This window comes from Astatotilapia calliptera, chromosome 22 (genome assembly GCF_964374335.1).
Source record: "Astatotilapia calliptera chromosome 22, fAstCal68.1, whole genome shotgun sequence".
Classification (NCBI taxonomy): Eukaryota; Metazoa; Chordata; class Actinopteri; order Cichliformes; family Cichlidae; genus Astatotilapia; species Astatotilapia calliptera.
In genome coordinates this window covers 21865378-21879888 of record NC_137442.1, presented here as the reverse complement: position 1 = coordinate 21879888, position 14511 = coordinate 21865378, and the positions used below count along the sequence as shown (strand labels likewise).

Here is a 14511-nt window from a genome sequence, read left to right as displayed (position 1 = left end):
CGCATATTGAAATTACAATATTGTGGCTGCGTGTTACTTAGAGCCTTTTGAGTTGACTGCAGAATCTATTTGCTGTTAATGGCTGTTAATGACATTAATATGCCAGCAGCTCTATTAAGAGATCATCTTGTTGCAACAATTTTTAACGAAAGGTATGCAATGTCAATCAAGTGATTCAGCAAGCCTCATTAAAGCAAATAATGTATCTCATCTTTTAACTAAAGCCTGTGATGATGGGTTCTGAAACATAGCTGAGTTTTTAACGCTTCAGAAAGATTTCTCTCCAACTTTCTCATGACTTCTGGTGTGGGAACAGGAGTTTATATTGATAACCATTTCACGTCTGCAGAGCTTCACCCTGAGGGTATGAACAAGGTTCTCATCACTCTCTTACCATCTCATCATCGTGGTGACTGGCACGCCGGAGGCCAAGAGACAACTTGACATAAGCACTGGCAGGTATGCGCACACAGACGTACACTCTGGCAGGTGCGGGCTGCAGGAAGGGCTGCCAGTCGTTTCTTCATTGTTGCTTTTCATTAACTTGTCTAATGCAATCAAAGACTGTCAGCAAGAGTGAAAGAAGGAAAGAGAAAGAGAAGACGAGAAGAGAGAAAGAGAGATCGCTTACTTCTTTCCACAGATATGACTGCCTAAAATTAAACTCGTTCTTTCTTTCTGATAACACTGCATCCTGCCTTTGGTTGCTCTTCAACGTCCTCAGGCGTTTTTGCTCAGACAGATGCATCACATACACACAAATATAGAGGTGAGAAATGCTCACGGCAGCATACATGCTATAGTGTCAGCTCATCATAGCATAAGCACACACCTGTAAAGAAAAAGAAGTGTTTTTGAAAAGCAACATTTTTAGCAATGCATTCAGGACTTTTAGTGAAATGCCACAGCTTAATGAAATTAGGACACAAAACATTTACCTCCCTGCATAAACCCGTGGCATATTCCTTTGCTTTTGGGCGGTGCGTCACTCTGTTAAAGGTTAAAGGGAAGATATTTTAATCAGGGACTCTTTACACAACAGCAGCTCAATAAGGTCAACTAGTGTCACAACATTCAGCTTGGTGTGAGGAATGTGTGTAAATACAAGTGTGTGTGTGTGTGGTTGCTTTTCTTTTCTTTCTTTTGCTTGTGGAGTCTTTCCAAATAAGGTCTTTTCAGCCCTTTGGTGCAATCTTTCTTGTTCTATGCATTTTCCCATAAAAATACCATCACTAAATAACTCTAACAAACACACACATATGCACTCTGAGTCACATGTAAAGCGCTGGTGTCTGATGGGGTGATCCGCCGGCCAATCGGCCGTATTGATTATTGGGCCAGGGAGGCTGGTGGAGCGGCAGCAGTAATTAGGGCTTTTTGGTGTGGATTAGCTGAAAGAAAAGGTCACCCACTCAACATCAGTGGCAGGACCACAACCAGAGAGAGAGGGAGGGGTGGACAGACGAAGGGGACTGTCCCCAAATGTGATGACCATGATTGACAGGGCCATGTACCTACAGATGCAGAGATAGGCTGACAGGCTCATCTAAATTTGGTCATTTTTTCTCTGTCCTTTTGATTTGTGGTGAAAACACTGTTAAAACTGAAGTAATACAAGAGATATGGGGATACAGTACTATTGAGAGTTATACAAAATATCTATAAATAGTATTAATTATAATAATCTCTCTTACAAATTTAATCAGGTTGTTTTCTACAGCAAATAAAGTTCAACCAGTCGGTGTGTATGGACTTTGGGTTTTAAAGAGTTTGGGTTATATTTGCATTGCAAAAAAGCATAGTTCATGTATAAATGGGTGTGGATGGTTGAATGTGGTATGTTGTATCAAGCGCTTTGCTTACTTAAGTAGAGTAGAAAAACCAGTCCATTCACCATTTACCAATTACCACTCTTTGGAAGAGCAGCACTTTACAACAGGCCACAATGTTTGCAAGATAATTTAGCTAAAAAGCACCAAACACCAAAAATACGAGTTAGAACTCCAGTTCAGTGACTCAAATTAGCTATGAAGGCCAGCAGATAGCTTCCTGCCAGAGTGACCCAAGTTGGCACACCTGGGTCAATGCAAACCTGCAGTACAAGTGTGTGATAGAAGACGTTACTTGGAAAAGTAATGCGTGCAGATGAACTGAATGAACTTTCCAACAAGTCACTTTTTATCTATAGCTCAAAATCACAAAAAAACAAATTCACCTTCAAGGGTTTTGCAATTTGTACATTTAAATCTTAAGAGAAGAAATTTCACATAGAAAGCCTGACAACGCTAATGAATTGTGTTACATAGTTAATCCCTGAATAGAGTAATTCTTTACATTACTTCTGTGTTACTCACTGCATGAACTGTCACATAATTACCAGTTAACAATATAAACTTTAGGCTGCAGTCCCACACACTGACACTAATCCCTATTGTAATGAGGACACACACATAATCTTTGCCTTGTTGTTTAAGCCTTAATACAAAGTTGCCAGCAAAATTAGTAAAAAATAAATAAAAAGCCTAAAAGGCACTTTACATGAAGATTTTGTGGCCACATGTATGGGTGGAAATGGAATCTACAGTGGTAAAGGCCTGACTCTGTGTTGTGTTTTGCAGTTGGGAATTCTGCTGTGGGCACTTTACTGTAAGACTCTTGTCCGGAGAGCATGACAACTCTTTAGAAGTTGTAGACTGCACTACCATTTCCCCCTCCTTGCCTTCTCTACTCACTATGCAGCAAATTAAAGAACAATATAATGAAATTAATGACATAATTGTTTGCTTAGTAAATGCAATGTGATGACTGAATTGCGTCCGGTAATACGTTGCATTACCAACTTACAATGTAGCATTACTTTGGAACACATTACATCCCCCACTGGTGCAGAATCCATAACTTTCAAATCCAGTTTAAATTATGGAAGAGAACTGATCGTATAAGAGACATAAACTATGCACTGATATGGAAAAAAATATTAATCAGGTGCATGAACGCAGCTTTAAATGTTGCTCAAATTGAACCATATAGGTGCAGCTTTACGTGTTTTACAAGTAGCAAAGCTTCTTTCTGTTATCTGTGTCTTTAAGACATGCAAGTTGACTTCTCAGTGGTATGGCAGGTCTAAGTGCATCTAAGGAGGTCACGACCCTCTGAGGGTGTGACCTGGACAAACAGGGCTGAGGAGCTGTAACAGCACATGGAATGTCTCTTTTGTTTTTGCTTAGTTTCAGTTTTTGGTAAAAAGGAGGTAAATTTCTCCTGCTGCAGTTGCAGGTAGGAGCGCAGAAAATGAAACAACACAACCCCCCCCCCCCCCCCCCCCCCCAAACTTCTTGGCAAAGAATGAAGAAGGGTTTATATAAGAAACATTACACGATAACAGTAAAACCTGTAAAAGCTCAAGAACAGCTCTGTGTTGCTATTTTCATATGCACTGTCTCTTTTCTCTTTGTGATTATCAGCTTTCTGACTGGGTGTAATTTATTATAAAGAACACATTAAACAAAATGTTTTCAGTGTTTTTATCCACATCTACTGGTCTGCTTTTTTAACGTGCTTGCCCCATTGCCCCCATGTTCACTGGTACAATGAAGAATCAATTGTTCCTTAAAGGAAAAAAAAAGCTGCTCTGCTCGATGGCATTTTCTGGGTGTCAGCTCCCCTTCTTCTGCTCCACAGCAGCTCAGTGTGAAGCAGCAGCAGCAGCTGTGGTAGATTTAGGAGCTCTGGTTTTGTGCAAAGCTGCAGCACCCCTAGTGGTGGAAACACAGAACAGGTGCTACATTTCTGCAAAACCAACCAGACAGAAGGAGACAACTGCTGACTGAGGGAATTTGTGTTGATAAGTACTGCATTGCATTGCAAGCCTACGTGACTTTTCTGTCTGTCTCATCACACAAAAATATGTGTGTCTTCCTGAGTGTGTGTGCAATGCTGGAGAAAACTCTGTGACACTTTGATATCTGTGCACAGGCTGTTTGTGTTTGACCTTTTTTTCATATATATGAAACAGCGTGCTTGATCTGTAAATGTCAGCGGAGAGCCAGCGGAAGATCTGAAGATGTGTTTTGTTGTGTGACAATAAAGGACACACATAACTGACAGGCAGGAAGCAAACACATGAGGGGCAACAAACCTTGAATTCTATCAGGGTCTAACACAGGCTGCCTTTGTCTTTGAAGTGGATTTGAAGACAGTGAATGTAGCAGATATCTGCCTGTATCTGATGTCGAAATCTGCAAAATCTTTCTGCTAGTGCGGTGTTTTGCTGCAAAATATTATATCTGTGAGCTCACACAACACTGACTATTAAAAATATAATCTCGGATCACAGATGATGATTAAGACTTCATAGAAATGTTGTTTCCACGACAAAGGTATGCAGCCCTGACCTTGTCTGACTGGGTTTAAAAATGTGTTTGGTGGTGGATGTTGACCAGGGCATTAACTGAACCTATATGGTACACATAGAGGCAGGACAGTCAAGGCCGGCCTATCCGGACATTCTACGGCTCATAGAGTTCACCACAGGGTCAAAAGTGTCACCACATACATCACAGCTGTAGCAGAACGGCACACACAGTTGCCATGGTGATCAGCCATTTTTTTTCTCCCCCTTGCTGTGCTAAGCCAAACAGTGGTGGGTGGCTGCCAAGATACGGAAAAAGGACAAAAAGGATTGTGTGCTCGGCCTTATGTATTTTTCAAAGTGTGTATGCAAAGTAAGTGTGTTTATTTGGCCAGGCGTATTTTCGGTTGCTGTTTGCGTCGCATGTGTGCCTTCCTTGTTTGATCTGACTATCTGTGGTCTCAGCTGTACTCGTCAAGAACGCTGTGCAACAATGGCTAAGGTACCCGTGGTGGGAGCTGCACAGCATGATAAAGCTGGCAAAATGGTGGTGTCAGAAGCTCCATTGAACATAATCAGGCGGTAGTGGATGGGCTCGGCTGTTGGGTTTGGGACCATAAGTCTGGCGATTAAACATGCATGGGGAGAATCCTTCATCACAGGGGCGAAACAAAGCCGCCCTGCCCTTCCCACGTGTTCCAGCATCGCCATTGAAAAAGCCTGTTTCCTTGGCAACCGAACTGGCTCTCTTTGTCACAGGAATGGAGAAGGAGGCAGAGAAGGGAAGGGAGGGGCGTGTGTGTGTGTGTGTGGGGGGGGGGGGGGGGGGGTGTAGAGCAGGGGCATGACACTCAATGCTGACCTCCACCTGACCTCTAGGTGAAAATGCCATATCGGTTTCCTGGTTTCCTCAAGAGAACATTATGATAGGCTGTTTTTCTTTTTCTTTCTTTTTTTGATTACTTCCATCACCTGAGTCCAGCAAAATTTATGATTTGTTGACCACGAAGACTACTCAGTGTCACGAAAGTCAAAATCTTTCTATTTGAAGTATCATGCAGGGATACAATGGAAAGGGAGCAACAAAACATTCCATGCCAGCAAAAGGAAGGTCATTTACACAGGCTGTCATTACTCCACACTGACAAAGAGTACGGTCTAAATGCTGTTCAAACAAAACCAACATCTTTTCTTCTACTGCCCCCAGTGGCAAAATGTATAACCAGTGAAGGTTGAAGGCAGAAAAAAAAGAGCTGAGTGAAAGAGAAATGACTCATAGTGAGGAAATGGAGGATGCATTTCAGAAAGCATAGTGGTGAGGGTGAAAAACAAGACAATGGCTAGTTAATACAGGCAGCCAGACAAAGAGAGGAAGCGAGAGGAAGCGAGACCAAGTGAGACGCCGCTTTTATGTCGACCCACGACTGTTCCCATAGCAAAGGCTGGTACTCTGGCTCTAATGTTAACCAAGTGTTTCCCTAATGGGCTTAATGACATATGGAGCACAGATTGCAGCAGGAGCCGTTTCACTTTGAAACCGCTGTCGCCTCCCTCAGGGCTTCGCGGGCAGAACATTATGAAGACGTGGAGACTGAGGACACAGGTCACGTCTGGTGAACTTTAATGGTTTTCAAATTATAACTGAAAAGGAGCTTTTCATGAGCTGAAAGATCTTTAAATGTCACTGTAAATGACTCTCAACAGGTGTATTGCTGTTCTTTTCCCGTTGCCGAAACAGCAGAAGTAAAATGTCAAGGATTGCTTCTCAAAAGCGATCATTATCTAAGACGACCCATGATGATGCGTCTCATGCCGTAAATTCTCACCACTGGCCCACATGACATCTCCCCAAGCATCTCCTTGCACCGTATCGCCCGCCATTTTGTTTCAATTTGTTCCCATCACCGATATCTCTTCGTTCTCTCAGCTCCTTTAGTCTGTCCACATCTCACTTGTCGTCTGGCTGTCATCTTCTCGTGGACTGTTACTGATGATATCAGGTTGCTGTTGGCTTTACGATGCTGGAAAGTGGAGCTAATGGGCTTTCAAATGCTTCATTGTGAATGCAACCTGTCAAGAGGGGAGAGATAGGATCAGATTTGATTAGGGGGCGACGGCAACAGAATAAAATGTATTTTAAAAAGCGAGGGAAGTTTGTTTTTCCGCACGGCTGCACGTGAGAGACAAAAGAAAAGAGAAAGTGCATTACGTATATGTACTAATTCCCTGCTGTGAAAAAACCTTATTAGATTTCATGTGTATTTTTAGAAGCCTTTACATCCCTGCTCCCACTCTCCTTTTCAGTTTCTATTTTCTGCATGCGTCTCTCCCCAGCGAAGTAGAGAGTAACACTGCCTCTTTTGGCCAGATGTGGTAAATGTGTTTGTCTCTGGCAGATGAATGATGTCAAACAGACATATTTATATTCATTTAGGACTGAGGAGGAGGAGAACCCATCTGTAACGGATGTGATAGGAACCTCTACGCATGAGCGTGCACATTTAGGGGTGTGTCTATGTGCAAGTGTACGCATGTGCATGTTTGAGCATGGCTTCCAAGGTATCCATCGTTTGTGAAAAATGAATCATGCTTTTGTGTGTGAGCTGAATCTGTGTTTGCGGACTTGTGTGTCTAACAGCTTGTGTGTGTGTGTGTGTGTGTGTGTGTGTGTGTGTGTGTGTGTGTGTGTGTGTGTGTGTGTGTGTGTGTGTGTGTGAGTGTGTACAACATGTGCGTCTGCGCACTTGCGAGGTCATTCCCCGGTCACTTGTTCAGGCTGTGTGATGAATGAAGAGGAGAGGTGCCTGCAAAGCCAGAGAGATTTGGGAGAAACATTGTTCCACGGGGTTAAAAATGGTCTTGTGTTATGCCAGAGGCTGGGGAAACATTACTAAAAAAAATGTAAGACTGCAATTAAAGTGGATGTTCATCATATCCAGCATTTAATATCAATCTTGGCAAAGTAATAAACTAATAAAATATTCATATTAGCCATTTGATTATGCAGATTTGCTCAACGAGAGGTTTTGCAAGTAAACAAAGTATCCAAAATTTGCTCCCACTATATGTCATATGTCCATTGATTCTTTCCTGCAGGAAAATTCAAGTGGAAATGGCTGTGTTTGGTTTGGACAGGAGGCCAGCAGGGTCAAAGACATCTCATTCAACAAGGAAGAATCAGGTTGCAGTAGACAGGAAGTTAGTGAACCAAACAGGAAGGACTTTACACAGAGGAGGCTACTGAAAGCCATCATTGTCTGTTAGCACAGGCCAGCATGTAGGCCCAAGTATTATTTGTCTGTGTTCGAGATTAAATATCACTATAACTTTTTTTTGTTTGTTTTTGACAATTTTTTTTTATCAAAGTAAAAAAAAAATCACAGTAAAGATATAACAATATTAACACAACGATACTGTAACTAACGCAGTGTGTGTGAGTAGTGGTCATTTGTTTGGAGGCGGTCAGCTGGAATCTGAGGAACTACTGAGGTTAATTTATGCGTGTGTGTGAGGGAGAAAGAGAGAGAGAGACAGAGAGAAAGATAGGCAGCTATTGAGAATGTATGCCTTGGACAGTGTGGTCAGGCAGAAGTGCATTGTGGGATCGATGTCCACACCTTGTCCTAAATTATTCATTCTGTCAGCTGGCCTGTCCACCATCTCTGTGGAAACCGCTGACCAAGAGCTTTACCTCCATCCCTGCGGATTCACCTCTTCATCCCCTCCTCAGCCCTCACTTCCTTTTCTTGCTCTCGCTCGCTCATTAGCTCTTCCCTGACTCGTTCTTCTACAGCATCTTTCACCCTCACTCCTACTTTCAGTCCTTCTTACCCCTCCGCTCTTTTCATCTGTCTCTCTTCTACTCCCATTATTCAGTATATCTGTCTTACTCATTAGTCCTGAACTCCCACTGACTCGGTTTCTATTTTTTTTTTTCTTTTCCTCTTTCTCACTGCGTGCTGACATTCTCCCCTCTGCTACCCCTGTGTTGCTGACTAAGATTATAATGTGTTGGCTTTGTTAGGATGTTTATGTTTGTGTCTTTGAAGACTGCCCCAGTGGCCTTTTGGAAGACAGCCATAATCCTAGTGCGCGGCCGGTGGTTGTTCTGCGCGCCGTTTGTGTGTGCGTACGTGTGCATGTCCGTACGTCCTCATACATGTGTGCACATGATCAACTCTGAGTGTTCTGTGTGTGCGTGCAAGCATGAGAATGTGAGTCAGTAATTGTGACATGGCTCATACATCATGGCCAGAGCCCGTTTGATTACAAGCGGAGGGGCCCGGTGATTAATCGTTGGATTCAGCTTCCTGGCCCGAATTGTGACACCCGGTCACAGAGCATCTGTACTGACACACCCCCCTACCCTTACTGCCCTGAGCAACTGTATGCCTATACCGCCTACACCTCTCTACAGACAACCACACATACACACAGATAGCCACTGCCTTCATCTCACTTTCTCCCCTGCACTCCATTGCCTTACAGTTTCAATTTTGCCTCTATCAGTTTTGCCTCTTTGCTACTTTAGTTATCATATGTATATCCAGTATATCTCTGATTTTACCTGAGTTCGTAACATAATTATTAGGCCACAAAGAGGTGTGAAACAACCACAGATGATGTCATAGTACCAAATGATGTTGCTTAGCAACAAGGAGATGCCCCTCCCCACAAAAATTTGACTAGTGCTCATCCGAAAGACCGCAAACTCAACATTACATTTGCTTAGGTACCTGATATTACACCTGGAAAGTGCCGAAGGGCCAATTATACTACAAGTCAATTTTCTTCTAATGGGACAAAATAATGAAAATCTCTACGAAGGATACGATGACCTTAGTTTCATTTTTAAAAATCTTAATAAACGTGGTAATGTAGCTATCCGAATTAGCACAGAATTAACTACAGAGTACAATTTCTTTATGGCAATGTTTTTTTGTTTGTTTGTTTTTACATTTGGGTGACCCTCTATGGCCTAATCAGACATTAGGTTCATGCAGAGTATACAGTTCATTGTTAATGAAAAAAAGGAGAAAATGAAAATATAACATACAAAAGAAATCAAATTACAACCACTAATGAGCAAAGGATTTCTACACACACAGATGTGAGAAATGTGATAAAGGTGAGAAAACAGAATATGTGTGAATGTAAGACATGCAGGATTAAAGTCAGGAGGAAACAAAGGAAGAGAAACTGTGTGTGTGATCAAGCAAGCTAGTAGGAAACAGAGACAGTGTGTGTGTGTGTGTGTGTGTGTGTGTGTGTGTGTGTGTGTGTGTGTGTGTGTGTGTGTGTGTGTGTGTGTGTGTGTGTGTCTGTTCCCCTGGCTCTCACCTCCATGCGGTATCAGGATGAGGAATGGTCCTGCCAGCGATCAGCCCAGGCCTGGACCAAAGCTCTGCACAAGGATTCCCTGCTGAAACCATTAGTCTGGGCATTAAACACCATTAGAGCACACAAGCGTGCACGTGCACACACATTCATGTATGCCTGACTTCAAAGGACATTACACTGACTTACGTTAATTTTCTCGAGACTTACTCAAACGCTAACCACAATATTGCTTACCTCTACCATACCATAACCATTGCCAGTTGCCTAAATTTAACCTTAAAAAAATGTTGTCTACTTAAAACTGATTTATGGGGACACCACAAGGACACAAGTCCCCGTAATATCACTATGTAAACACGTTTAGGTCCCCACAATATAAGTTATACCTGGCGACTCACTACACCTTGACACACACACAGGCAGACACACTCTAGAAAAGACGAAGAATCAGTGCTAGAGGACTGCTTCAACCTGGGTGTACAAGAAAGCAGGAAGGAAAGAATAACAAAGAAAGGATGGAAGATGTGGGAGAGCATTGAAAATTCACTTTTACTTTAATGTCTCATTTTTCATTCTATCATCTTCTCTATTTGCCTTTTCTAATGCATAATTAATTAACAACAAGTGGAGAAATTAATTTCCTGGAAGGCTTTTTTATTTTATTTTGGATAGGCTTACCTCATTGCTCCCTCACACCGCTCCCATCTGCATGTATTACGGGTCTTGTGTGTGTTTCTGCACTGTCTTGTTGCATACTGGAGCGTGCGTGTGTGTCCTCAGTGATCCAGGTGTAATTGGGTTAGTGACAACCAGGACAATGTGACACCTGCAGGTCTCAGCTGTGCCTCTCCCTGCTGAACTGGCCTGGAGTCAGCTGGAGCTTTGTCATCTGGACTGGACTCCGCTAAAATGGCCATTCTGGGACTGATCCCAGGTTAGAGGCTCGGTTGAGCACAACACACATATCAGTCTAAATCCCTAAGCTTTTGTCTTTTTAGCCTGACATGAAGCCCCAGTGAAGGACAGCAAAAGAGATTATGTGACGTCCATCCTAGGGTATTCAGAAATGGTGGCAAACAAATCTCTTAAGAAAAAAACCCCATTGTGGCAGTTTCGGTTATTTTCCTTTTCAGAGTAACTCCTAAAATAATAAAGTGGAGCAGCTAGAAAAATAGGCTGCATAAATATAGTTTGGGATTCAGCACTTAGTTTGGTAAGTCTGACAAACTGAGCAGGGGCAGCACAATTGTCACTTTTAAAATAAATATTTGGTTTTACATAATTTCCTTAGAGATTAACCAAGTATTCTGATTCTGATTATTTGGTTTTAAATAATATAAATATATATCTGATTTAATCAAATGTAAACCAAATGTATATGAATAATATACTGTAACAAAAAAAGAAAAGGTTGAGAAATGCAACATTTCAAGGCAAAATTCAAAGCTTTTTGAGACATTTTGACTTTTGACAGTTTTTGTCAACTTTACAATAGTTCTGGCAACTTTAATTTTCTTTTTCAACAAAATACAATATCTCAGTGAGGAATTTTAAACCATAAAAGTTTTAGTTTGGCACTGATTTTTATGCCCTTTCTGACCCAACCTTCCCATTTATCTTGGCTTGGGAATGGCAGTGGGAGTACGCCTGTGATCCCCTTTGTGCACAATGCAGGGTTTTTTATTTCCTTCTAGTTGTGAACTTGGGCCTTTTAATGTGTAGAGCAAACATGCTACTCCTGACATTACTGAAACGCTTTAAATGTTCAAGGATATTTATGTTGCTATAATTGTGCCTATATGGAATACTGAATAAATAAACTAAGAGGACACAGCTGAAACTTAACCAAAATATTATGTGTTTCCATAGTGTAGGGGTTAGCACAATCACCTCAAAAGTGAAAGGTCCCTGTTTGCAGCTGGGAGGCTTCTAAGGGGTGGGGGAGATAAATGGGAGGGCAGATTGATCTGCTGCAGGAAATACGGGAGGAGCCAAAAGTTGCAACTGTAAAGTTTTGTGTTACTGATGCTAGAAGTTCTTTTGTTCACTTAACAGGAATTTCAGTGTCTTTTGAAAGTAGAAATAAATTATGAGCTTAGCCCAGTGCAATTTATCTAGCAGCATTTGTAAGAGAAAGAAATCAACTTATGTCAACTGATCTTTCTCATACTTCATGTTTGCGAAAAGAACTATCACTTCTTTATTGTTCACTAAGATAATTTATGAGCCCCAAAGGTAAGTTTAAAAAAAGAAAAAAGATGTTGAATCTTGTTGCCATGATTTCTTTTTATGTTATTTGTTTTGTTTTGCTTTCTTTCCAGAGTGGAAAAAGGATTTACTAAGAAAACTACCAGTATGATGTGTTGCATGCATTGTAACAGTCATCAAGAGACAATTGTTGTTGTTTTTGTGTAGGCAAAAATGGAGAAAATCAGCAAATCGTGCTGATGATTGTGAGGTCCGCTGAGCCACTGGTGGGAAAAAATGCTGGAAATGACACAAGTGAAATTGACCAATTTCTGTGCAGTTTTGGGTTTTTTTGTAACTGCTATTTTTTTCTAAACTTGTTGATTCAGAGAGAACTGAAAGTAATGCATCCTTATGCAGGAGAACACAGTGGACAATTAATTTTTTGTCTTCTTATCGTGTATGTACTGTACGTCCCATTCTTGTGAAACATATCTCTCTCTTTCTTTGAATTTGGAAAAAATGTTACTTGGACTTGAGCACGAACTGGTTACATCTTAGCAGTAAAACGTCAAAGGTCAAGTATCTCATGTCTGCCCTTTTCTTGTGAATCATTACACTTGGCGCAAAAGTCCAGTTAGACTCGAGGGTGACCTGCTAATAATTTAGCAGCCAAAAGTCAATGTTGTGACCTCTGAGAGTATTTATAGGGTCTTAACTCGTGGATTTACATGTGAATTATAGCAAAATTTTATAAGAATGTCTTAAGATAAAATGATGAAGTGATTACATTTTTTATCCGAGGAGACTGAACTTGCTGTTGGAAGGCATTCAACTACAAAGTGCTACTTCTACTTTATTTGTAGATTAAAATGATGATTATGAGCTTAGCCCAGTGCAATTTATCTAGCAGCATTTGTGGGAGAAAGAAATCAACTTATGTCAACTGATCTTTCTCATACTTCATGTTTGCGAAAAGAACTATCACTTCTTTATTGTTCACTAAGATAATTTATGAGCCCCGAAGGTAAGTTTAAAAAAAGAAAAAAGATGTTCAGGGTTTGCATAAAAATCACAGAGGAACAGCATCGCTGTATGCTTTTCTCTGAAAGGCACCTTGTGTATCACATAGACATGCAGCAAATCGTCACTGGTCTGTGACAGTTTCCCGGATGCCCTCTTCCTCTCATCAGGCAGAACTTGTGATCACAGACTGATATCATCACGCCAACGTCTCCTTGTCACATCCGATTTCTGCTGCTCATGTCTGAAAACTGTCTCTCTAGGCCATAGTGGCGGCAGACCATGCTAACCAGCGCGACGCCATTGGAAGCTAATAAATCATCTGTGGTTTTATTTCAGATTTATTTGGACCGTAATGAAGACGCGACGGGCCCCGGGCTGTAACCGACAGCGACAGGGTGACACTGATGAATGGCTGAAGGTGCGTTCTCTACAGTTGGAAGGAGAGCGAGGACTGTCAGGCTGCCACAGTGCGCTGTGTGTGCGTTTAATCAGTCACACAGATCTGCTAGATCACACAGTGGGAGCATAAATAGCATTACCATCTAATATGTAATTACTACTCTTCACAAAAAAAACATGTGGATACAAGCACCAGCTTCCCCATCAGCTTTGTTATCATTATCACCATCATAATCATTATTACTGGAAAAGTGGCTACAGTCTTAAACACTCACTTCATCAAAATCATTACTGTATTTATAATCATCATTACAGTCAATATCCACGTCATCCTACACATTTACGACATGATCCTTGTCACCTCATTATCCACATTTTATTAACACAAAACACCGCGGACAACAACTATCACTGTAGCATCGCTGTTCTGCTGAATGTGCTTTTGAACGTTTCCATTGTTACCACGCCATCATTAACATTACAACCACAGGTATATATATCCTTCTATTCATCATTAAATTCATCACTTTTGTCATTATTATCATTTTATCAAAATCACAATTACAATTATCAAACTACATATTAAACTATATATTAAAATCACAGTTCCAATAGATTCTGCAATCCATTGCAATCTCTCACTTAGCGTTTCTTTTATTTGTTAAAAAAACAATAATGGCTTTTGATAAACCGGCTTTACTTTCTGTGTTCACAGAAATCTTCATTAAGATAAAACTTTGGTAAACAAACAGGTGCTTCATTGAAATATAGCTACAATTTGGTTTGATCCATATCCAAATAGACTCTCCCCTGAACCTTTAATAACTTTCTAGGCATTGCTGTCTAAAACAACTACAGCATTTAGTCCTTTCTGTCCTGGTGACATGTTAAGTAGCTGCGACTACTATACCCAATATTCTACCTCAGTTACAAATGTTAGAGGGACGAAACAAAATTTTGCTTCTGGACCAGGACTTTGGTTTAACATATTTTCTCACTGCTCTTTATACCTTCACCACCTACTGAATTGCCCAAGATTCCAGGAGTAATATTCATTTTTTCACCAAGACTGTTAATTGATGATAAACAGACTGTCTGTATATTAGCTGAATACTGGTACAAGACATTAGCTACTTCAGCGAAAAGCCAAAGATGCAGACTGTGAACACTGAAGTTTCACGTAATTGTGGCAAGAAAGAAAAGAAGAA

The 14511-nt window shown here is 41.0% G+C and overlaps 1 long non-coding RNA gene across 1 annotated transcript; it reads right to left on the bottom strand.

The window, feature by feature from the left end:
• Positions 1-5941: 5941 nt before the first annotated feature.
• On the bottom strand, positions 5942-10431 carry LOC145423631 (uncharacterized). The gene is made up of 3 exons (XR_013904689.1): positions 10370-10431; positions 9692-9773; positions 5942-6421 (listed from the first exon to the last, which is right to left on the bottom strand). It is a non-coding gene; the product is annotated as an uncharacterized LOC145423631 (long non-coding RNA).
• Between the last annotated feature and the right edge of the window lie 4080 nt (positions 10432-14511).